Below are 24,231 nucleotides of genomic sequence, written 5' to 3'. Positions count from 1 at the left end.
CATTAATACTCTTATCTGTTTCAGAATTCAAAAGTTTCAAGAATGCAAACGTTTTATTCACTTCAACTTAAAAGAGAACGCTTGTCTTCTGTACTTGACTTGAAGCATGATGTATTGTAATATAACAGTATCGGATATATTATGTATAATAATGTTCCGTTTGGTATATAACCGTTAAATACCACCATTCGATAGGGTGTATGATCGTCGGCCATCGAAGGCACTAGTTTTTTTTGTTTTTTTTATATTTAAGACTGAAAATAAATAATGTTGTTTTGTGTCAGAAATAAGTAAAATAACGTATTAACCTTTTAAATGCTAGACTAGAAACCATGTTTAGCTCAGTGGGCCGCGGCAGAATCCCTGTGACCGCCATTAAATAGGGTCTAGGGGGCTGCGACGGTCTACGCCGTGTATCTTTTGATCACGCAAATTATTTTTGAGGTATTTCTTGACAATATTTGCTGCGTTTTTCGCACAATTACACCTACACCATTTTTGGAGGTTTTTTTTTATTGCTTAGATGGATGGACGAGCTCACAGCCCACCTGGCGCTTAGTGGTTACTGGAACCCATAAACATCTACAACATAAATGCGCCACCCACCTTGAGATATAAGTTCTAAGATCTCAGTAGAGTTACAGCGGCTGCCCCACCCTTCAACAAGGGCGGTGGTACCTACCCGTGCTGACTGACAAGAGTTCCTACCACCAGTAAAGATTCTTGATAAGATTATTGATATATTGGTATAACATGGACACATGGTGTTCGCCACGGCGTTTAACGTGTTAAGTGGCTACCAAAGTCCATAGGCATCATGAACCCATCTTCAAAAAGTGTCCCGAATTTATTATCTAACGCAACAGCACATCTCTTTCAAAGGGAACATAATAATATGCTTTGCGGCAGAAATAGTCAAGATTATTATATCAACCCATGTGGGCCCACAAACGTACCATGAATAGCAATTTTATGAGGTTTATCTACACTTATTTACTTTTAAAATTTGGCACCTATTTGTACTGGCACCGACTCGGTGGTGCAGTACTTAGCAGCCCTGACTGTTGCGTCAAGGGTCGCTTTCCACATCGGACAAACATTGTGTGACGAACACGTTTGTTTGTTCTTTGTCTGGGTGTTCATTATCTATGTAAATATGTATAAATTTCAATATATATAAGTATGTTTATTAGTCTCTAGTACCCATGGCACAGGGAGTCCTAAATTGAGGTCGGATGACCGTGTGTGATTTGTTCCCAGTTATTATTATTATCACCAAGTCTTGAGTCGCGACATAGTTCAATCGATATTATATGAAAAAAACCTTTAAGCTATTTTTAGAATTACAATTGCTTCGAAAGCGATTTTCTAACACCCTGTATTTTTAAATGGGAGTCGCTAAAGAGCACGAATTTCGTATATCAAATTACGTAGGTCAAAACGTCCTTTCGCCTAATTTCTCTGACACGTTCACGTCATTAGTTGACCCTTCATTTGGCGCGGACGTAATGTGACATTTCTTCCAGGGGTCACTTTACTTCATAATATTAGACATAAAACATTCTTTTTTTTTCTCATTAGTTACCATGATACTGACAGAAATTGTGGATTTTCCGACAGCTGTGTTGCGTTTTATTAAATACAATAAATGTAGGTTAAATCTTGAGAATTTTATATTTGAAATTGAAGATACTTTTCTAGAAGGACCGGCATCATTTCAAATGTATTTTCTTCGAAATCTAGATTTTTCATGAATCACGAATCATAGAAACATGTGTCCGATAAATATGGCTATATGACGCATTTACAGAGCGTTTCTTAAATCTGATCACTACCCCCTGTTCGCTACCTTAAGTTCTTTTTTTCAATTCAATTAAGTAAATAAATATAAAATTGTCAAGTTCTATACTACAAATCAATATTTTAAATAAGCAAAAGTAAATTGATTAGTTGTGTTATAATAAAAAAAATATTCCATTGTGAAAGTCAGTCTCGAAATTGTTAAAAAATATTTAGAAAAATATCATATCATTCACAGGATCGCATCATAGCATATTATGTAATAACATGAGTGAGTATACGAGGGCGGCACTGAAAATTTCGGGAATTAACGAAGTGACACAACATTACTATTTAAAAATGTATTTATTGCTTTTCGAAGTATTCTCTGCGAAATTTGACACATTTTTCCATACGATGGAACCAATCATTGAAGCAACCATTCCATTCGGAAGTTGGGGTCTCCAAAATGGCCGTTTTGTAGGCGTCCACAGCTTCTTCAGGTCATGAAAATCTCTGTCCACGCAATTTATTCTTTATTTTAGGGAAAGTATAGAAATCATTAGGGCTTAGGTCGAGGCTGTACGGCGGATGGTCTAATAATTCTATGTTTTCTTGCTCTAAAAACTCTTTTGTTCTGTGCGCGGTGTGAGAACTCGCATTGTCGTGATGGAGGATGATGCGGCGGTTGCAGTTCTCTTTACGGAGTTCAGAAACGACCTGTGGCAAACAAATGCTAGCATACCATTCTGCATTAACCGTTCTTTGTCCCTCAAGAGGAATAGTCGTAACATGGCCGGTTTTGGAGACAAACGTGGCCACCATTTTTTTGCAACACTCCGTGAACTAACAATTTTTGTTGGCTTTAACTCATTTTCGAACACCCAAACTCGTGACTGGTTTTTTGTTCCGGGTTCGTACGCATATATCCAAGATTCGTCACCTGATACAATGTTGTATACAGCATTTGAGGATTCTGCGTGGAATCTTTCGAGAGTTCTGACGCACCAAGTAACGCGAGCCGCTTTTTGCTCTTCACAGAGCGAATGCGGTATCCATCGGGAAAACAACTTTTTTACACCTAATTGTTCATGCAAGATTATTTGTATTTAACTCATGCCAATGTCTAAAGTTGCCTGAATTTCGCGCTATGCTACATGTCGATCTTCCTCAATCAGCTTACGCACAGCATCAACGTTTTCTTGGGTGACTGCAGTTTTTGGACGACCTTGACGGGGATCATCACTGAGCTTGACACGTCCACGTTGAAACTCAGCAAACCAGTGATAAATTGTGGTTTTGGATGGGGCTTCATCACCAAATGCAGAAATCATCCGGTCAACACACTGTTTTTGTGTTAAACCACTTCGAAAGTCATAATAAATCATCGCTCTTGAATTTTCTCGAGTCAATTCCATTTTCTCAACGACTAAACAAGTTTGACAAAACCTCGTGACAAGACCGAGAATCTTTTTTTAAATAAATAAATAAATGGTATTCGATTTTTAAAACCAAGGAGTTTTCAATTAAAAAGATTTTAATATGACAGGAACAGTGGAAATATTCCATTCCCGATACTTTTAGTGCAGCCTAGTAGGTAAGTAGAGAATCCTACCGAAAAGAGCGTGGAATTCCATAATAATGTTACGTATATTTGAACATTAATTTCAAAGTACAGAATAAGAGTAAATTATATCTCAAAAATGATGTCGACTAAATAAAAAACCTTAATTAGAAAAAACTGATATCATTTGGTACTTTTTTACTATTAGAATTTACCTTTTATGAAAGGAAATTTCAAGTTTCTTCTTATTTATTACACCAAGCAGATGTTTCCAAGTGGTTCGCTTTGTATGAACTTCCAAAGATATGTACATAAAATTAATATGCAGTATGCACGTTGTGTGGTAATACTTTTATTTATTGCTTCATTGTTGCACTCCGAGCACGTAGCCAAGTTTCATTTTATTAACTGCTGTTGCTTGGGTAGATTGGCGTTACAACGAAACTTGAAACAAAAGGTTGATATAATCTCAATTAAAATTTAAATTCTTACGTATTATATAATACCACGGTCGTCCGAGACCGTCGACCCGAGCGAAACCGGTGCGGGCAGCTTGTAACTAGTCAGGTCATAAGTATTGTCACACAGTAAAAACTTTTCTTTTAGAATGCTGGCCACAAAAAAGTTTATTGAATTCGAATTTCGAATTGTTCATGAAAATAAAAATGTATACTTTTAGAATTTTACTCATATTTAAATATGGAGTGGACGGTTAAAGAAGACCGTGTTGCAGTTATTGCGTTGCATCGTTGCGGTTACGCGCCAATTCAAATTTTTAACATAATGAAAAATTTTAATATAACCAAAAGATTCGTTTATCGTACCGTCAAACGATACAATGAAGACTCTAGTGTAGATGACAGGTCAAGAAGTGGTCGCCCTCGGTCTGTTAGGACTCCAGCAGTGATAAAAGCTGTGAAGGCGCGAATTCAAAGAAATCCCAAACGTAAGCAGAAACTGTTGGCCCTTCAGATGGGGTTAAGCAGAACCACGGTGAAAAGGGTGTTAAATGAAGACTTAGGGCTTCGGGCATATCGAAGAAAAACAGGACATCGTTTGAATGCTCGTCTAATGGACCTGAGACTGAAGAGATGCCGCGCTTTGTTGAAGCGGTACGCGGGAAAAAAATATCGGGAAATTCTTTTTTCGGATGAAAAAAATTTTACCGTAGAAGAGAGCTACAACAAACAAAATGATAAGGTGTACGCACACAGTAGTGAAGAAGCGAGCAACCGTATTCCGCGTGTCCAACGAGGTCATTTTCCATCCCCACTCATGGTATGGTTGGGAGTTTCTTATTGGGGCTTAACAGAGGTACATTTTTGTGAGAAAGGTGTAAAAACGAATGCAGTTGTGTATCAAAATACAGTCCTGACGAACCTTGTGGAACCTGTTTTTCATACCATGTTCAATAACAGGCACTGGGTATTCCAACAAGATTCGGCGCCAGCTCATAGAGCGAAGAGCACACAAGACTGGCTGGCGGCGCGTGAAATCGACTTCATCCGGCATGAAGACTGGCCCTCCTCCAGTCCAGATTTGAATCCGTTAGATTACAAGATATGGCAACATTTGGAGGAAAAGGCGTGCTCAAAACCTCATCCCAATTTGGAGTCACTCAAGACATCCTTGATTAAGGCAGCCGCCGATATTGACATGGACCTCGTTCGTGCTGCGATAGACGACTGGCCGCGCAGATTGAAGGCCTGTATTCAAAATCGCGGAGGTCATTTTGAATAAACTTTAGTGTCATAAGAATCTATGTTTTGTTAAGTTCATTTTGGTATATGAATGGTTACATAATGAATAAACTTGTTTCAATTATTTTACATTAAACATGTGACAGAATTTATGACCTGACTAGGTATGTTAAGATTTCCGTAATAATACTGCTGCCCGTTAATAAATTGATATTGGTAAAAATTGTCAGCAATGCCAGAGGCAGAGCCAACCTGCTGCCTACCGTTTTAATTGTTTTAAATAAAATGCAATGTACTAGGTAATCAATAAGTGTAGCCCACTGAGTTCCTTGCTCTTCTCAGTGGATCGCGATTCCGATTCGGTGGTAAATTCTGCAAAGCACTGCTCTTGCTAGGGCTAGTGATTAGTGTTAGCAAATTTTCTCGGGTTGAGCCCGTGATCTCACCTACCCGTCTGGGCTTAGCTGGAATAGCCCCTTAGGACTACCAGCGAATAGGTAGGCAAAAAAAAAGTGTCCTAGAGTTTCATAATTCGCGCCTGTTCATCTGTGGTGCACACGTATCAGCCGGTGTTCGGCCAACCGTGTTTCCGGCAAGTGTGGCCGAGTTTCGAGCCGAGCGGAACAGATCTCCGGGGGATCCGACCGTATTGTCGTGAGCTCTGCGTTTACTAACATTTCACGTCAGGTGCTAGCTTATTGAATTAATTTAGCATTGGGTAGCTCTGATCTGCTTATGTCTGTTCTATTGTAGATTTTAAAGAGGGTGGTTGCGTTGTGTTTCTTATTTAGTATGAAAAGTGTATCTATATTATATATAAAATTTGGTAATTCGTCCAAATAGGAAACAAACCTTCCATATTGGTATAGTTTTCGTAAAATAAAAAATATTAAATTTTAAATTGAATTGAACACAGGTACTGTAGCTACGTTCTTTTATACATATTATTAGTATGAATATTATTATAGTTCGAAAATATATATCATCGTAGAAAATACTGTAGTAGATACATTTTACTATTTTCAGATAAAGGTCGCGCACTAACTAAAAAATCGCATCCTGTATAGACCGTATTCTACCGACTCTATTATAGTGTCCCTAACAAGGATAAAGTTGTGTGAATTGATATGTGATATGTTTATTAAAACCTAATGCCTGATTGAGGAATAATACTCAATACAATCTTTCCGCCAACAGTATCGCCTGCGTACACTACACTTTGCATAGCGTGGGCAGAGACCCGTCCGCAACAATGGGATGAAAGGTAGCTTATATTCTTTCGCAGGAATCAAACTATTACTATAGAATTTCCTAAAAAAAAGTTCAGTTTATTGCGTCTCAAAAAGTAACAGAAAGGCACAGTTACTTTCGTGTAATTAAAAGTTTCAGAATGTAAACTTAATCTTTCATTGAAACGCAATACACAGATATTAATAATATATTATAATTAAACGTTCCATATTCAATAGTTGCTAGCTATTTTTTTCTTATGTGTTATCGGTACCAGTAATCACTACATAGTATAAAACAAAGTTGCTTTCTCTGTCCCTAAATCTGTCCCTATGTATGCTTAAATCTTTAAAACTACGCAACCGATTTTGATGCGGTTTTTTTTAATAGATAGAGAGATTGAAGAGGAAGGTTTATATGTATAATAACATCCATTAAATAGTGGAGAAATCAATGATAAATTACAGTTTCCGAAGCGAAGCGAGGGCGGGTCGCTAGTACTGAATAAAAACAAGTATACTTGAATCTCGAACACCAAATATCTTTCAGAAAGACTTTCACTTGGTGGAGATTGAGAGGAGATGCTTCATCCTCCTTCTGCAACGAGTGTTGTTATGTAATCGGTATCGCGTTTTTAAGCATTTGACGTCATCGGAACAAATAATTCGTCGGATGACATTTAAAACGATTCATGTTCATGGTTTTTTAATTTGAAGTTTACCTATTTCCATTTTTTATTTATTGCTTAGATAGACGAGCGCACAGCCCACCTGGTGTTAAGTGGTAACTGTAGCTTATAGACATCTAAAACGCAAATGCTGCCACCCACTCTGAGACATGAGTTCTAAGGTCTCAATTTTGAGTCAGTATAGCCGACAGCTGCCCCACCCTTCAAGCCGAAACGCATTACTGCTTCACGGTAGAAATAGGCGGGGTGGTAGTACCTACTCATCCGGACTCACGCGAGCTCCTACCACCAGTAAAAAATATTTTCGTTGATCAGTTTTACCCATTTGTAGTACTACGCTTTTTTAATGATGTAATTAAAAAATATCAGCTTGCGCCCCCATGTGCTATTCTCAATTAACAGGTTCGATAATTGATAAGGTAATATGGTTTTCAAATACTGCAGTTTTTATTATGATAATCGAGGCCGTTGCTCCTTCAAACACGATCATTTTAAAAAATCATGATCAAAAGTTGTACAAAGTAAGAAAATATGGATGTGTTTCAATGCTAATTTAAAAGCCTTTGTAAGTAAACATATTATTGGATGAATAAAAGCACATCAAATTACCCTGAAAGCTATACCTTATTCAGACACATTGTTTGTTAATACAGTGAAGTACAAAAGCTTTTTCAATAATACAAACAATGAAACATTTGAAAGGTATATATTAGTTTGTAATTCAGGACAATAAATAAATTCATATTGAAAAATGAGATATGAATAACATTTTATTAACGTTTAACGTTATTAACGTTTTATTGAGAAAGAGAATAATCTGCATCATTAGCAATGTTGTAAACGATCAAAATTAAATGAACAAATCTTTTCATCGGTTGTTGTTTGAAATTATTTTACTTTATTATTTCGTGGTAATAGAGTTTAATAAGTTAATTCATATATCAATACAATATATATATTTAGTAAAATAGTAGTCAAAATATTATGGACTGAATTATTCGTTTTAAATCTGGAACTAGAAAGAACAATTATTCATTTATCTGAGTAATTCATTACACATAAACATAACTATGAATAAATCTGATCACGTACATAATTGTTTATATATCGACAGTGTCCATCGTCTAATTTGATAAATCTATATATTAATACGTGAAGCAAAAACTTTGTATCACTTTTTACGAAAATTGCGCGGACGGAGGAGTATGAAATTTTCCACACTTATAGAAAATATAGAGAAGAAGTGCACAATGATAATATTTTTTTAAAATAATGCATAAAAAATACATTAAATCAATAAAGAAAACATTACACACTACATACCATGTATTTGACGCACACACGCATGCATACTATTTATTGTCAAACTTTTGTTCTTGACGTCTGTTGTCAAATTGAGATTAAATATTGTTTGTCTTTGTTAATATTTTTTATAGTGTAGTCTTGGCGAAATTTGTGATTATAGAAGTATAAAATACCATCATAATAGTGTACAAACTTACAATTCCAATTAATTATAATCGAATTTCGACTAATGCAGGACCTCTAATCTTTACAAATGGGTCATTTTTTAAGAGACTCGATTAAATGGGTATTTAGAATGTCCATTTAATTTCACGGTGTTTCGGGGAATATATTTTAATTTGCATTAAATGTATTATTACTTTACTAATTAATTTAAAGTTTAAATCACTTTTTTTTTCGTAATGCTTGTTAAATATTATAGTAAGCATTGTTATAAGTTTTAATGAATGAAAAATTTGTTACTCGGAGATTCTGATCAATGTTGGGCACACGGAAAGTTTGAGAAACCCAACAAACTGTAATAACCTTTAGAAGTTTCGACAGGAAGTTTTAATCATTTAGGAAGAAATCCGTGTTATTTAAATTAAAATTCACGTGAAGTGTGCACAGAGTGTACCTTTCTATAACAATAAAGGTCACAGGTTGCACAATAAATTTCTGCCGCAAATTAGATTGGCGCCTAGTACTATTGATACCCAAAAACTACGCGGATCAGTTAGAGTCAGGTGGTCCGTGCTTCGGATGTTTCTTATTATATGTGTTTGTTGATCCATTGATTACTAAAATTAATTGTTTTCTCGCTAGTAAATAAACATTAAAGCTTTTTGTTATGTTTTTTTTCCTACCTAAGCTGAGAGCCTTGTGAGGCTATATTAGTGTAACCTTAACTAGTAGGTGAGCTCACAGAGCTCAAACCTGACGACGTTGCTAACACGAACTCTAGCAAGAGTCGTGCTTCGCAGAATCTACCACCGGATCGGAAACGCGACCCACTGAGAAGATCCAGCGAAAAACTCAGTGGGCTGTGTCTGAGGGTTAATTTACTCGTCGAACCCTTCGAACCGGTTCGACCAGAACGATGACCGGTGCTTGAGGTGCAGACTCTAGAAGCACTGTTAGTGGATCGAGAGGATCCGATATGACGTGACATTAAAGCGTTAAAACGCCAAACGTACAGGGTAAATGAGCTTTCTGAAACTGTACAGTCTGCTAAAATCAATGACCGTATATATCATTGACAATGAATTATATTGGATCAGCTTTTTAATACTGTCACGTTAAATCAATGCAAATCAAAATCCACTAACGCACAAAATTAGAATGGCAACAAACGTGAAACGATATTGGATTTCGACAGGGCGAAGGAATCTTTAGTCCTGAAACTGAGTACCTCATTACTAAGGTCTCATTAAGATAATCTTGAGATAAAATAGGCGGGCACAAGCGTTGAAACAGCCACTCAAGTACAGCACTACTGTGATAACAGACGGTACGTTTTGTTATTGAAACATTTAGATTTTACGAGTAGCCCTTCGAGGCCTTCGCCATTACCTTTGAAACCTTTTTCGCAAATGGTTCTTTGATCATCGTTAAAGTTTATTGAATTTGGTTATTCGATATTGGAGATTTCAAGAATTTAAATTTTGCGTGAACTCTCGCAGTAAGCTCGTTACTGTTTGACTACGCGAAGTGTTATTATTATTTCGTAGTTGGATTGTATTTTTTGACTCTATAGAAATACTAATCTGTAGGTATATAGCTTTGTATTATATTCAGATTTTTTTCCCACTTTTTATTATACTTCAGGATACGTTTTTGACATAGTATGATAAAGCAGGTTTGGTGAGGCGTAGTAAAAATAAATTCATAAATTTAATGATGATCACAACGAAGCGTTGTTGGAAATCACTAGTATGAATTATCGTCATCAGGCCATATTTGCCCGGCTGAACATAAGCCTCTCTCGATTTGGGCCAATTAACTAAAAGGTGATCGACAGGAAGTTGACTAGTCCAGTAGGTACCGCAAACGAATTACATAATGCATCCATAATATTACGCTCGCTATTGTTCATGATTTAGTATAAGTATAATCTGTATCCTTATTCTAAAAAACGTTGATTAAAAAGAGTTTGTTTTCGAGCTTCAGCTCGACGAGGCGAACTATCAAACAAAAATGATTAAATTATTACGTGCTTCGGTTATATGTACATTATCAATTTCTTTTTCTGTTTCTTTTTGTCGATCAACATATATGATATACGAATACGGATACTAATATACGGAGAATAATAGAATTAACCAGCTTTCCACCCGTACATTCGCCTCCGTGAATTACACCTGATAACTTTATCAGGTTGCTTATTAATTAAAAAAAAAAAATAGTCCGGAACCTCTTCATTTTCTAGAACTACATAAAGCCCTATCTCGAAATGTCTTGATAAGTTGTTACAATGAAACCTTATTATTATAACCTTATCCATTGCGTCCGCCATTTTCTTCATTGGACCTTTCACGAGAATTCACGATCGGAGGATAGAATTTAATTAGTTTTTAACGAACTTGATACCTTTCAAAAGGTCTCAGTGATTTTAATCCAATCTACAATTCTCTGTCTTTTAATCTAAAGAAATGAATGCTGAAAACGCTTCAATTATCTTTGATTGAAGACGTAGCTTGATTATGTAAATACTCTGAGACAGATAGATTTGAGCAGTCTGACAGAAGATAATAATAGGTCTTCGTTAGTTGCGAGGAGGTTAATGCATTTATTTTACCCACATTTACTTAATTTTATTTAATATTTTAGATCTGAGCTGCTTATATTTACTAAAAACACTACAAAACTATTTTACAATACAAAACTTATTTATAACATAGACATGGCTCTTTTCGTAACGAATTCAGTAATTTCAATAATACGTCTACTTTACCAGTAATAATAAAATCTTCGACACAGAAGAAACTACAAACATTTGCATGTAAATTGGAAAAGGAGGTATATTTTCGATTTGATATTCCATAGCTAATAACAGTTCGAGCCATATAAATAGAATATGTCTGCAGTACCGATAAATAAACTAAAGATATATAGTACATTATGTCTACAGTTTGTAACAATTCAAGTCATAACAGATTGCTGGAACTTCACAGCTTAACGGCCAGCTTGGGTTTCCTGGCCGGGACTTAGTCGTTAGCCGAGTTATTCGACCATTAACTATTATCTGCCAAATGAGTACTACAAGTTATACACAGTTATATTCCGATTAATGTTTATGATGAGAAAATTAAATGGATCCGACTGTTTAGGGATTTAAAAAGTTATCGCATGGATAAGACTAGGACAAGTGATCACATGTGTCGCCTCTGAAGGAGTAATCGATCCACACCATAATTCTCCTGCCCTTCTCCCAGTCACCTGGGGTCGGCGCAATATGTTTTCTCCTTCCATACTCCTCTATCATATACAATTTCTTCGCTCACTTCCCTTTTACACATATCGTCTTTAACGCAATCCATCCATTTCTTCTTAGGTTTACCTCTTCCTCTAAATACTTCCACATTCATTGTTAAATCGATCCATACCAATTGTATTATATATGTGTGTGCGCGCGTCCACTAATCTCTATTATTAATATAACTAAATCGACTATGAATTAACTAGAATGAAGCTATCAGTAATACCTAGAGAGGGACTAATGTCACGTATCTTTGTTTTTAGTATTTGATTTATTTTAATTACATCACAAATATAGACGCATAGCCAATTTCGAAATATTGTATCTTTGAAGGTTAAAAAATAGTTAGCTAAAGTACATAGTAAAATGTTAGCTCTATTAGTAATATTAGTATCCGATGCTGAAAATAAAACTTTTTAGTTTCTTTCAATAAATTAATCTTACTAAGATAAATAGCTCTTCTAATAAATAGACTATTTGATAAATGCTTGTTAATAGGGGTGGGTCGTGTTTTGAATTTACTCAGTTTTGCTTCACGCTTTGAAGGACAGCCTTTGTCCTTGTGAAAACTATAGCCTTGATTACATGCCTCAAAGTGAACGGTGGTAATTACGCTGTGACATTCCACAAGTAATCACTAAAAAAGGTCATATCTTGGAAATGATCGAATAGAGAATATAAAATCTTTGGACCTTTTTTTTCTCCTACCTATACTAGTAACCTCGAGGGGTTATTCTAGATTCACCGAACTAAAAACGCTCTTGTACATTGGAACGACTGAGTTTGAATATATAATAAGATTCCTTAGATTTATCGTCTATGAATTGTTATAATAATAAATGTATTTGTGAGCATTTTGGCCGCCACACAATAGAAACCATCGTGACTAAGCAACAAGGAAACTATCAATCAAATCCCTTCGTATTACACTTGAATGGATACCGAATTCGTGAATATCTAAATAGGCTTTTAACAGCTTCTTGTAGGGAAATAAAATATTCAATAATAAACATTCAATATTCTTACATCAAAGCAGTTTTCAAAGATGGCAGAGTGTTCTTAAATTTCCAAATGAAATTTTTGTCAAGCCTGTAGGATCACTGTGCTACTTAATAATTCTGGATAGATTTGAGGTCCGATATCTATGATTTTGACTTTTCGAATTCAATATTCAACATTGGAATCAGTAACTATAACATTATTCAGCCGTCATTTTTAGGATAGCATTTTTTTAATAATTGATCGCATAATGAGTCACATCATTTAAAGTCTTCGTAGCCTAAAGGATAAGACGGTGCTTTCGTATCTTGCGTTGCAATGGTGTTCGAATCCCGCAGGCAAGTACCAATTTTTGTAATGAAATACGTACTTAACTAATGTTCACGATTGACTTCCACGGTGAAGGAACAACATCGAGTATTAAAAATCAAAACAGCAAAATTATAATTTGCGTAATCACTGGTTGTAGGACCTTTTGTGAGTCCGCGCGGGTAGGTACCACCGCCCTGCCTATTTTACCGTTAAGCAGTAATGCGTTTTGGTTTGCACTGTAAAAACTGAGACCTTAGAACTCATATCTCAAGGTAAGTGGCGGCATTTACGTTGTATATGTTTATGGGCTGCGGTAACCACTTAACCTTAGATGGGCCGTGAGCTCGTCCGCCCCACGTTGATACTCTAAGATAATACATAAACAACCACAAGAATCAGCATAAAACGATTTTGAAAGAAATTATAATTAAAATATCAAGTTTGTGTAATTTGTATGAAAGTGAACACAAAAAGAAGAAAAAGACAATTTTTTTAAAAATTAAATTGGTCCGTATCAGCAGTCCGTATAGTTTAGGTTTGTTTTTTAATAATTTTTTCCAGATATGCGCTTTCTTTCTTCTTATGTGATATTTTTCTTCTAAAAAATCTTTTATGTGATATTTTTTAGCTTCTATTTCATGTTACAGAGGTTTTATTGTTTAATTGGTCCAGTCTGTAGAATGCGTATCACTCGAGAAATGCAAAGGTCCAAATTTTTAGCGTTAGTAATTTGTTTTTGTAAATAGAACTGTAGAAAAAATGCTTTGTCTCAGATTTCTGTTCGGAATCGACTTGTTTTTCATCCTTAATTTATGGATGTAGACAAATAAACATGATTTATATATTTGTTTACTCTCCCTTAGTTGCTGATCGGCTACAAACAAGTTTTATTTCTATTTCTTGAGCATTATCATGAGTAGATATTTACAATGCTAAGCACGCCTGATAGAATAAACTTCGACTTGTTTTTCAGTAGCCGTTCAAGAAATAAGCTATTTTGGAAGTTCTAATTATTTTAGTGGTATTTATGTTTTTTTTATTTTAGTGGAGGATAACAAATTTCTACTGGTGGCAGGACCTCTTGTGAGTCCGCGCGGGTAGGTACCACCACCCTGCCTATTTCTACCATGAAACAGTAATGCGTTTCGGTTTGAAGGGTGGGACAGCCGTTGTAACTACTTAAATTGAGACCTTAGAACTTATATCTCTAGGTGGGTGGCGCATTTATGTTGTAGATCTCTACGAGCTCCAGTAACCACTTAACACCAGGTGGTCTGTGAGCTCGTCCACCCACCGAAGCAATAAAAAAAACACTAGAGGAACAGCAGATGCTCATTTATGTTTTAAAATAGATACTGATAGGGCTACCGTCATTTTTCGCTGATGTAGTAGGTCTCTCTTACTTTATTTACTTATCATACAGATGTGAGTATGAATTATTCGAAATCTTAGTTGATATCTGTTTAAATACGAATCCAAACTGAAGGATTTCACCTGTACGGTACATGTACTACATATGTACATAGCATAATAATGAATAGTGGGAGTGATAAGATAGTTAAGAAATAAACGAAATAAAAAAACTAAGCTGTAAGTTGTATTTTAAATATTTAGAGAATACTTATTCAGTGTTAATGGATTTGAAGACAATTAATGTTTTTATTTTTCGAGTGTCAGTTATACGGAAACAAATTTTGACAGTAATATAATATTATCTAACAATCTAGCGATACGGTTACAACACTGCTAAAACCAACTAAGCTTAAGGCTACCTATAGTATATGAAATCTAATTAAGATGGGTACATAACATTCTAATGTCTTATTTTTTACGATCTCATGTAGGGCCTGTGCATTATTACTGTGTTTTAAAATAAAGTCGTCGTGGTCTAAAGGATAAGACGTCCGGTGCATTCGTGTCTAGCGATGCACCGGTGTTCGAATCCCGCAGGCGGGTATCAATTTTCTAATGAAATATGTACGTAACAAATGTTCCCGATCGGCTTTCACGGTGAAGGAATAACATCGTGTAATAAAAATCAAACCCGCAAAATTATATTTTGCGTAGTTAGTGGTGGTAGGACCTCATGTGCCGTGAAGCAGTAATGCGTTTCGGCTTGAAGGGTGGGGCAGCCGTTGTTGCTGTTGATATTGAGACCTTAGAACTTATATCTCAAGGTGGGTGGTGCATTTGCGTTGTAAATGTCTATGGGCTCCAGTAACCATTTAACACCAGGTGGGCTGTGAGCTCGTCCAACCATCTAAGCAATAAAAAAAAAAACTTAAGCACAGAATGAAATCCTCGTTGCTTAAAGGGTACGACAGTCGATGTGCTCGTACCGAGTGACGAGAATTTTGAAGGCCGGTACTAATTTTTCCAGTGAAATACATACTTACATAAATTAAAGTATATAACAAGTGAATAGATTGAAATTAATATTGTAGAACGGCTTATCAGGGCATAGAGATACAATAATTTCATCGCCTACCTTAAGACATTAGTTCAAATGCTTTAATATTACTACATAGTATAAAACAAAGTCGCTTTCTCTGTCCCTATGTATGCTTAAATCTTTAAAACTACGCAACGGATTTTGATGCAGTTTTTTTTAATAGATAGAGTGATTGAAGAGGCAGTTTTATATGTATAATAATCCATTAAATAGTGGAGAAATCAATAATAAATTTCCGAAGCGAAGCGAGGGCGGGTCGCTAGTAAAGAATAAAGTATAAAATAAATATTTCAGAGCCTCATTATCTTGCAGACTATATCCTACAAATGTGTTTGTTTGTCTATTGCTAGTTAGCCTTTTTTCGAGTTTTATTCATAACGATGCTAAAAAAGTTTTATTTTCAATAAACAGAATCGACGGTCGTCGTACCACATATTTTTAATTTGAAAACATCGCTTTGAAACTTCGGTACAAATACAATACAAAAATACTTTGTAGTCAATCGAATAGTTATAAATCACATAGCGGTATTAGTCTCAGAACAAATCACATTGGGAGCGATATAAGAGAGTTTGTTATTGACGCGTGGTCTCCGGAGATTCGAAACAAAAGTCTTTTATAAGACATTAAGCTTTTATGGAATTATTTGATACAATTTTTGTTTCGTATTGTTTTTATACAGTGAATGCTGGATGGAAATAAACTTTTGTTTCATTGTTAGCGGTTGGCAACTACAATCCTTACGATTTGACCTCTCAGTGAAAATTACAGTAACAATTTAAACAGATACTAATTTAAGGAGCTCTCAGAAGAGGGCGGAACCGAGTTAATTAGCCGTGAGCAAGCTTATTAAGATTTCGCGTTTCAGAGCTCTGTTTAGATGGGGGTGAAATTCGTAGTTGTTCCAACAAATTTAGCATTTAAGCGCTTAGAATACGGGCTTACTCAATTAAATGTTGAATGAGCTTTTTATAAAATTTCAACATCAAAAGTCAGTGATATCAGACCAAAAACGCTTACTACAACCGTCGATAACATTTGTTCGGATTTTATTTTCCAAGTTATTCGAGACTCGGACACGGTACCGCCGTGATAGGATGAAAACTACGAACTATTGGAAAAGACACTGATTTTCTTCTTTCAATCAATGTTTCACATATAACGGCTCTAAGTTAGGACTTTCAAGTTGTGGGCGTTGGTCGTATGCTTATACGACATAAAAAACAAACACCTAAATCTTGGATACCAATTTTTTTTCCTAAGATACTGAATATCTACTTGATAATGAATCGGTAATGGAACTTGGACTCCGTATTGCAGTGGTCAGTGTTACTAAACATAAAATAAACGAGAGGCTCAAATTGGAACGAGAGATGTTAGAAAGTTATCACTACTCAGTACTTGGGTCACTTATTGCAGCTTAGAACCGATTAATAATCACATCAACAACGAATGTTTTTGTGTACTTATAATAATTGACTATTCAACACAACAAAAATTTAATTTTGTCTTGAAATCGTCAGTAGAATTTGATTTTGTATTTCTTAAGATCGCTTTAGCATCATTTTATAATAAATGAACATTTTATGTTTGAAATCGAACTCAATACAAACTACCGAATATTCTGTTTTCAAACGCAATTAATTTAAAATTTCACGAACGATGTTTAGACTGGAAACTTTCGAATTTATATTCACAAAGCGGGTCAGATAGTTCGCAATTTAACTCCAAAACCACACGGCTTGTCCATCAGGAGTGACCTGAATAAACAAGAGCTCGAATAGCCAATGAACAAAGCCACGATCGTTTATAGGCCCCCTTCTACGTGTAATCAACTCTTTACTAAAACGCAATAAGTTCTAAAACTGCTTCCCTTATTTGTTTTAGGTCTTTGTTTTGAAATGTAAACCTTTTTTAGTGGGCATTGAATTTGTATGGATTTTATATATTTAGTTTCCGTCAATATTGAATTATATTATTATAGAGTGCGGACTGACTTTAAATTTGACTGATTTAAATGCTGTGTTTTTTTAAATTACGTATTTTACGTACACTTTTGCTTATCGAATATCTCAGCGATCATTATGAAATACAGAATATGTACTAAGAGCTTCGGTGCTTGACTCCCAAATGACATCTACAAAATTAAGGTTGAAATTTTTTAATGAGTATAGACTGTCTGGTGTTTAATCAGAAAAAGCCTTTTTTTAAATCTAATAAGGCCTTCCTTTCATTTTATTTTTGAGTGAATTGAAATTACCAGCATAGACTTTTGGGTCTGCTGGAAGAGATTATGTATAGCGTATAAAATGAGCTGAGCCTCACTATGATCAAATCTACAGTCCAGAGCACCCTCATTCTAAGGAGGTGATGAAATCATTCCCAATCAAAGTAGGTAGTTCAGTTTATTTAATATTCAGATTTGAGCCTACATAGTTTTAACTTGACGTAAGGCGTTAAATCGTTTTTTAAGCTATCACCATTTTTAATTTTTTGCCGCGATCACGTGCCGTTTCTGTTTGAAATGTGGGATATCCGTAATACAAGAAACTTTAAGATTTCGAGCTCACATCTAAAGCGTGGGTGGTAGCATTTACGTAATAATGATTATGGGCTCCGGTAACCTTTTAAATTAAGTTGGCCGTGAGCTCGTTCACAAATCGATTAATAAACAAACAGTAAATTACAATCAATATAAATTTATGAATACATTGTAGTCCCATCATCCTTTGGGTTTCGGTATTCGAGATTCCGTGAACTCTTCTTCTTCTCTGCTTCTGCCCATCTAAAGGCAAACAAGTTATTCTTCTATCATTTACTTTTTATATAACCCTATACTTTTAAAACGACGAAACCCAATATCATCACGTGCTAAAAAAATTTAACGAAGCGCTCAAAGGTAAAACATTTGAGGAAAATTTCAAATTATACATACAAAGTATTACAGTTTTTGCGAGTTTGTGTTTTTTAAAAGTTTTACAGAATTTAATTTAATATGAGGTGAATTTCGTAACGTACCGTTAACATAAGCGCTTTTCAATCACGGATTAGAGAATGGACACGTACGGCTGTTTGCAGGTGCTCATGAGTAGTGGAAGCCTGTGAGTGATGTAATTATTTTTTAAGGGATCACTTTAAACACTCATAATCTTCTTCTTTTTCTCCACCTTATCCCACTAGGTGGGGTCGGCACAGCTAATTTTTCTCTTCCATTCTCGTCTATCAGCCGTCATCTCAACACTCACTCCTCTATCTCTCATATCGTCATTCACACACTCAATCCAAGTCTTCTTCGGTCGACCTCTTCCCCCTTTACCTTGCACTACCATTTCCATACATCTCCTAGTCATATGCATCTTCTCTCTACGCATCACATGTCCATACCACGCTAAACACTCATAATAACATAAATAATAACACAAAAAGCATACGGCCCACCTGATGGTGATTGGCTACCGTCGCCCAAGGAAGTCAGCAATGCCAGGAACAGAACTAAGCTACCTACTAAAACTATACTATTTCACATGTATAGTTAAAGCTTCTTTTTTCATCGTTTATTTTAATTATATTCTTGATGTCTATGGGCTCCTGTAAGCACTTAACATCAGGTGGGTCATGACCTCGCCCACCTATCTAGCAAATAAAAAAAATGCTTAATGCTTATAGGTGCTTATTAAAAACTCCTTTTCATGACATGACATATCAGGCATACAAGCCTTTGATACGTTTGCTTTTAGTATCCGATCATTATATACTCGCTTTGAAACCGTCGGTTCGATGATACACAATACACGTAACGGTCGGATCATATCGATTTTTGTACAATTTTACATTAATTATTTACCCGTTTCAAAGAATTACGCCATGAAACGAATGTCTAAAATATTACAATGCTTTTTATCCAGTTATGAATCAGTTTTAATATTTTATGCCTTTGGGACTGTGCGAGTGAATGTGGTTTTATTTTTCCGAAACGTAATTAATATTGAGGAAATTAGACGTACTCGGTCGGTGGTATTCTTGATTTCAAATTATATGTTATTTTATTTGTTCGTAATGTGTTTTAGATTTCTGTTTTACTATGAAAGGGATGGGTTAGCTAAAATAGCCGTCCACAGACTATAAAATAAAATCTGGGTAGATGAAAATATGCTTAAAATAGATGCAGATTCCTAACCTAGCAAGAGCAGTACTTCGCAGAGTCTACCAGCGGATCGGAAACGCGACTCACTGAGAAGATCCGGCGAGAAACTCAGGAGGCTGGGTCTGGGTCTGGGTTAGTTTACTCGTCGTGCGCTTCGTCGCAAGCGACGGGTTCGGCGAAGACGGTGACCGGTAATTGAGGTACTTAGCTCATACTATGTATGAGCGGGCCGACGGTGGAGCCCACGAGCACCTCCACAACATAGCTCCCTTGCACGCCAGACCACTTGATGGTCGGGCGCTACTGAAGGAGGTTCTGGAACCCCTTGCTATGGTGCGATATTCGGCTTAAACGGAGTGATATGGGAGCGCTCATAAGCGCCTCCATGGGACTCAGCTGTCCACCCTCATCGTTTCTCCCACACCGTTGGGTTGCCCTCCTATAGGGACCCTTTTTACCACCCCCGTGGGCAGACCACTCACTCATCAGTGGAGTGTTTTTAACTTCGTTCCCTCCCCTCTCATTTCTTCCCCTTCTGTGGAGCCCGGAGCACGTGAGCGTCAAAAATGTGCCTGCTCTAAGTTGCAGAGGCGGGCCACGGCATGGGGCTGGTGGCGGGCTCCATCCCTCCCTCCTCTCATTGCAACCCTACAATATCTCACCCCTGCCCTGAGTGGCAGGGAGCCTCTGCATGGGGAGCGAGGTTCGCCCCGAGGCCCTCTCCGTGCCCCCGTAAGTGGATACGACGACCCCGTTCGTTCGTATGTCGCATGGGGCTCTATAGTGCCCTGATGACCTGTAACGGTATACTCTTGCGAACCTACTGTCTCGTATGTGATTGCGTGTGTTTGTTGTGTGTTGGTATGCTGCCTTGGGATCTGGAAGTGACGTTTTTTACTATGTTGTATGGCCAGCCTTAATCTCCGTCCCAAGGTGTGCGATAGTATACATATTATTAGTAAAATTGTTTGATTTATTATGTACTTAAATACATGCATGTACACAAATAAATAAGTACACGCACAGATACTTGTAGTATACAGCAACATATCATGTCACTTTTAACTATCGAAGATTAAATATTTTCTTTAAACGACATTTTATTAATAACCAGTTAAAATCTCTTCTTTTGACGCACTAAAATTGAATTGTTTAAAAATCATTGCAAAAATAGCGTTTAGTGTATAATTTAAGAGAATGAGTTATTTGACTTTGATGTGGGTAAAGTAATTGATCATTTCCTCTGTTGTTAACTAAACTGTCACCAGGGATTACCTAACTTTACTCTGGGACATTGTATTTAGAGCAGGTCTAAATTATTATTATCCTTAACGACTTACTCACTTTTCTAAATAACGTGAAAATAAAGCTACGAATTTTAGCTTGCGTTTAAATTTTGGTTCCTTAATAGGCACCAGACCGCGTGGAAGGTTGCCCATGCGATGGACCAAGTCAAGTCGGCAGTTGGCGGTTGTTTGCATGAGTGTACCAAGCTCACCTCAAACCGGGAGAAGTGGCGATTGCTCGTGATGCCCATAATATCTGCCCACAGCAACGATACTGAATGACGATCACAACCGCTCTGACAAGAGTGATACGACAACTGAGTTGCGAAATATTTTTAAGCTATTGCATAGATTTTATTGCGGGCCTTGAGAGCGGAATCATGAAATTCCGTAACGAAAAAAACCTTCCACCCCTCACATTCCATGTTCCCCTTACACCATTCCCCTTAAATTTCGTAGGTAACACAACGATAGCGCGATTCAGCTTTTGCGTCAAGCGCCATCTATCGGTGACAAACGGAATTGTAAAATAGAAAATTATATCACATTACAATGCGTTGGGCGTGCCATTTTCTATCGCTTAGTCGAAGAGTTTTATTACTACTCATTCAGTGATTGGAGTGGCATTAAAAATAAACTAGCTAAACCGTTGATTCTGGGCGAATGAGAGTTAGAACTAGCATCCAAAGGCGTGTCTCTATCCCATGTAGCGCCCTCTAGTGAGTGCGCGGTCAAAATGGAATACTCACAATGTAGCAGATTCATTGAAAGTTAGCCCACTGAGTTTCTCGCCGGATCTTATTTTATTGTTGTTTTAATATTAAATTATTATTGTCGATTTATAATTGCATAAGTTGATAAAAAATGCTATGCAATAGCTTTACCGCGGCAGTCTCCGAGTGCCACACGTCTTTTTTATTATAATATTTGTTATTAAAAACGAATTAATCTTTATTTGAAGACAAAATACCGTTAAATGTTTATTTCTTTTATGTCTCATTCTAAGGTCTATACAGGGTATCTCAGAAAGAATGGATAATCCTGAAACACCTCAAAGTAGAGCTATTGGAGACTCAAAATAAAAATAAAGAAAGAATACCAAATTTCATGATTAAAATTTAAGTTCAGATTAACTTTTATAAAAAAATACACTAGCTATTCATACGATTTCCTGCATATTCCTTAGAATAGTCCATGTAGAATATCATAACAACAAAAAACCTATGGATTTCATTTATTTTTAGCCGTTGCATATACCAGAAACGCACAGCAGTATGGATAAAATCAACTTTTTTTTAAAATACGTAATTTGGGTACTACCGGAGAATTTTTTATTTTTTTATTTTGTGTCCCCAATAGCTCTATTACGAAGTTTTTCAGGATTATCCATTCTTTATGGGACGACCTGTATATCATAATTCACTTTTGCATTTCTCGCCTCCGGTATGTTCTATGAAGTCTGTTCTCTTTAAGTCTCTTGTGTGCACGCGTAGGTACCATCACTCTGCCCATTTTTGCCGTGAAGCAGTAATACGTTCTGATTAGAAGGATGGGGCAGCCGTTGTACTATAAAAGTTGAGATTTTAGAACTGATATCTCTAGGTTCGTGGCAGAATTTACGTTATTGATTTGTATGGACTCTGGTAACCAATTAACACCAAACCGGTTGAAGCTCGTCCACCCAACTAAGCAATTCAATTACGAAAATACTGTATGAGAATAGAGTTATAAACAGCGTAACTTTCTACAAATATCCATACAAACTAAATTCGAATCTGGTCTTTTATTGTACGAGCTCCTTGATGTTTGCATATTCGATAAAACTGTGGCATCAGGAAGCCCGTATTTCGGATACAATGCGGCAAACGTTTTGTCTTTACCCAGCGAATTAAATATGCAAAGGGTGTATTTAGCATGGATTACCCTCTGCAGTTGTTTTTAGCCTTGTACGAAGAAATATAAAAATATTTTTTTTTTAAAGTCACCTTCCGATTGTATAGTCGTGATTATGATTGTTTGAAAATGTTGAAATAAAAAGTGCAGTATTCTCATAAACATACTCCACTGAGTTTCCCAGTGTAGTAGAGTCAGCGAATCATTGTCCTTGTCAGGGCTAGTGTTGGCAAATTGTACATGTTGGGCCCCGTGAGCTAACTACTACGCTACTAACCCGGGGAACCTATAATAGCCCATCGATGCTATTAGCGAATACGTAAGGAAAAAACGATTAAAAACATTATTTTTATATACTATTCTTGTTGGAACGACGTTCTTTATGGGACGTTGCGGAGGGTTACCCTAACCGGGAAAAAACGTCCGTAACGTGAGATTTTTGTTAGTAACGCACACAGTGTACGACTTAACTTTATAATAACGTACAAATTAGTAATGAACGCAGTGTACGACTTAACTTTGTAAAAACGTACAAAAAATAACATATTTTTTTATCATTCATTGACCACGATCTCAGAGCGTTCGTTTGCGCAATACACTAACTCTTATGCAAACAACCGTGAATGAAGTGTACCACAACAAGTTCGCACGTTACCGAATGACCGAAACCTGGAGGTTTCGCAACAACCCACCAATAAAACTGGATTTTTAGTTTCTTTGTACCTCGAATAGAACATAAAATTAATATTTTTATAATAATGAACTTCGTTTCTATCCGGTGTCCCACGACACCACACATCTTTTATTAAAATACAAGTTTCGTTCACTAGAGCTAAAATTCAAACATCATAAGCTCAGAATAACAAAAGACATTCCTTTTTTATTCCATTCATTACTGAATCATTTGTTATAGTTAGCGCTTGAATAACAAAGTTCAAAGGTTAAAATATTCGCTTTCTCGTGTATTATATTAAAAGGTACAAATATTTCGTTTGGAAATATGAATAAGATCAGATTTATTAAGGTTCGCTGTCATATATTCTAGAGAAATACACCCACGTATCACTGTGACTAACGACAGTAATATTTATTTACTCTTAGGTTGAAAACAATTTATGCACAGATTATCGCTGGTAACTCGCCCTGAAATAAAATTTACAACTTTACAAAATACAACACGATTGAACGCATGAATACAATATCTGTGTTACGGAAAAACAACGGTTCATTCGAAAGTTGTCAGATTATTTATCTTATCTTATATCTTTAAACGAGCAATTCTTGTATATAAATCTGAATCTCGGAAACGGCTCCAACGATTTTAATATACAGGATTTTAAAATTTAGTATACAGGGGATTTCGGGGGCGATAAATCGATCTAGCTACAATTTATTTTTAGAAAATGTTGTTTTATTCGTGTT

At 36.1% G+C, this 24,231-nt stretch overlaps 1 protein-coding gene across 1 annotated transcript in view; it reads left to right on the top strand.

The window, feature by feature from the left end:
* LOC105841306 (translation initiation factor IF-2) overlaps positions 1-24,231 on the top strand; it is a 138,156-nt gene that overhangs the window by 10,406 nt on the left and 103,519 nt on the right. The window lies entirely within an intron of this gene.

Source organism: Bombyx mori, chromosome 9 (assembly GCF_030269925.1).
Source record: "Bombyx mori chromosome 9, ASM3026992v2".
NCBI classification, from domain to species: Eukaryota; Metazoa; Arthropoda; class Insecta; order Lepidoptera; family Bombycidae; genus Bombyx; species Bombyx mori.
This window is presented reverse-complemented; position numbering and strand designations above follow the sequence as displayed.